This window comes from Syngnathus acus, chromosome 16 (genome assembly GCF_901709675.1).
Source record: "Syngnathus acus chromosome 16, fSynAcu1.2, whole genome shotgun sequence".
Lineage (NCBI taxonomy): Eukaryota > Metazoa > Chordata > Actinopteri > Syngnathiformes > Syngnathidae > Syngnathus > Syngnathus acus.
Window position 1 is genome coordinate 9,017,649 of NC_051101.1, and position 3,288 is coordinate 9,020,936.

Below are 3,288 nucleotides of genomic sequence, written 5' to 3' on the forward strand. Positions count from 1 at the left end.
ACTTTTTGCCCTTGAGGCTTCTTGAAGCAGATAGCAGAGAAGTGAGACTGAAGCGGACATTATACGAACAATTTACGTTTTAATTGCTTGTGCACAAATCACTGGATCTCTTGAGTGTCTGTCTTGCCATAAAATGTGAAATGTATCCTTTGCAGGTTAAAGTCTTTAAAGGATAACTTGTGTCTCACGCATACTGAATGAGGTTATCTAACATCTTGGCCAGTCAAGGTAGTTTCATCCAGCCATCCATTTTCTATGCCGCTTGTCTTGTTCAGGGTCACGGGGAGCTGCAGTCTGTCCCGCCTGACTTTCGGGCGAAAAGTGGACTACATCCTGGAGTGGTCGATTCGTTCGTCACAGGGCACATTTATAGAAAATTACAGTTTACGCAACACTGTTATTGATCCACAGATAACTAGAATTGTTCTAGCCATTGGGTTGTATTGGGCTTGAGCCGCCAGTTGTCCAAAAGTTTGATGTAATCTTGCAGTTGTTTTTCTTTTTTTTTTTTTTTTTTTTTTTTTTTTTTTTTTTTTTGATACAACAGGTTTAAATTTACACACAAAAACATACTGTATACTGTAAATAAATAGCTAGACAGACAGGTAGGTAGCTATATCTCAGATAGAAAGTCTAGATGGCCATGCTGAATTCAAATTTCAACTTGTTTCTTGTGAGTATCCTCATCAAATGTGACATTTTTAGCACTTTATTTTTTTTTGAAGGGATAGACTTTTTTTCTTTTCAACAGGATGAAGCGAGACTATTCACATTTTGAAATATGAAGCCATAATATGATCAGAAATATAAATCCAAAACTGAACCTGTCAGAAATAGTTGCCATGGTAACATGAACTTTGTAATATAACTGCATTGATTTCATTAGTTGTAATGCTGTTTTCTCTGCAACTACTGGGATGGATTTGCCTGAAACATATTATGCCCCCACTACTAAAGCTATTTGGTGCTGCGTAGTGAATTCAACTTACTGCTATTCCTGCCTGAAGTTGTAAGACTCCCCCACAAAGCTGTTCTTACGTAACCTTGACAACAATATCTTGGGAAGTAGTCATTATTGGCGGTCGGTCCATTTTTGCAGTTAGTGAAGTCAGTATGCAGAAGCTGGGAATATTTAAAGCTCTTATCTTGAGTAGATCATAAGCGCTCCTCATATGAATGGTGGATTTTTAATCAGTAATACTCTGCCACCAAATTGGGATGTTATCATTCGACACGCTCCGAAAAGTCATTGTTTTTTTAATCCTTTTGTGTTTCAGATATTTCTGGAATATCCCACTATGCTGGTAAGTACAAACTTGTGCAGTACCTTTTGTTATGTAATCTACGTGGGCATAGTAATATTTCTTTCTTCAGTTTGCTGTGCTTGAAAGCAAATACTTAATTTCATTAACCAACTTTTATAAATTAAATAATAATCCTCAACCAATACTGTAATTGACATTTATTTCATAATAAAAGCATTTATTTAACATTTGATGATGAGTAACATGTTTCCATGTTAATTGCTTATATTTATTGTGATTATATTATCGCACAATTTGTCAGTGCCTAGCCGGTTAAGATTTTAATTAGAGACACTATGGCTGTTTCCTATCACAAGACCTGGAATGTTGCCTGCAAATAAAATATGTGAGTGTCCAACCTGACAAGCTATATTAATATACTTCTCATAACAACAACAAAATGAAAACAAGCCAGAGGGTTGTTGACTAAAACAGAACCTTTGTCAACATCGCAGTTAGCCAGATGGTTCTTTCCCGATGTTGCTGCTTGGATAGATGTTACGTTAGCCATAAAAACGGCAATTAAATCTTAGAAGCGCAACATGTGATGCGAGTGCAGGAGAGCGCAAGCATAAACCGGGTCAAATGAAAAGGCCACAGCAAGCTTACATGCAAACAAAAGCATGTTCAGTAGAAAAGAAAAAAAAAATCAGATGATTGAAACCCAAACGGGATTAACCCTCCAAAAACAGGAGGATCAAACCGGTTAGAGTGTTTTTAGTATTTTCAGCGGCTAATATCGGAACCTGTCACAAGTTGATAGGTGACCTTATTTACATTTTAGCATTTGTTATTCCTCAATACCAAGCTTTCCCTACACCACTCACGCACATCGTGCCCGTTACCGCGTATTTATTCCGCAGCCTTCACCACCTCGGGTATCTTGTCGACGCATACCGTAATTTTCGGACTATAAGTCGCACCAGAGTATAAGTCGCACCAGCCATAAAATGCCCAAAAAAGTGAAAAAAAACCATATATATGTATATAAATCGCTCCTGAGTATAAGTCGCCCCCCCACCCAAACTATGAAAAAAAACCGCGACTTATAGTCCGAAAATTACGGTACTTGCTTGCTCTCATACAGATCTGCCCCTTGCTGTCACCTCCATGTTTATCTGCAGTCACATGCTCACGCTTTTGCATATGTAAACCCCTTTTCTCAAGCTTACACACACACACACACACACACACACACACACACACACACACACACACACACACACACACACACGCACTATGCTGCGCTCACAGCTAAGCACTGCACTGCATGCATATTGCGCTCGTGATCAGCTGCGGCAGCCCGGTGAGGGGAAGTCGGGATCAGACTCGAAAACCCATTTCGGCAACGTTTTCATGGATATTTGACTTTTCATTGGTACTTTTGTCGCTTAGCTTGACTTGATTTGTTTGGTCAATTTGTTCTTTTGTGACATCATACACCTGCTTGACCTCATTTACCTGGATGCTTTGCATGATGTAAAGCTCCCCCCCCCCCCCCCCCCCGCCTCTTCTGTCCTGCTCTTCCTTCCTCGTTGTGCTCCGCTTTTCGTTGCCCTTCTTTGCCCTACTTTTGCTTTCCTCTGTGATACCAGTTTCGCTTTGCTTCGTTACCTCAACTGTCTGCTTTCGATCGCGTCGTGGAACGACAACGTGAAACCAGCTATCTTGTGTGCTTTGGGACCGAAAGCTATCCGTTTTTTGTTTTTTTTAACATGGATGCCATGATGCTGCAACCTGACATTTATGCCGGCTGTGAACCTGCACTCTTTGGAATTCATCTCAAGGATTGATTATTTTGATGAACAGCTGCAGGAAGATCGGAATTTGAATTGTCTTGGGGATTTTTTTAACTGCTACATCATGGCCTGAAGTGGAATGAAGACCTCATGAAATGAGTGGCTTTCAGCTTCTTTGTCTTCTCTACAAGGATTTATTTCAATTTAGCTGGTTAAATGTGTTGCACTAGTTGGTTTTGAATACC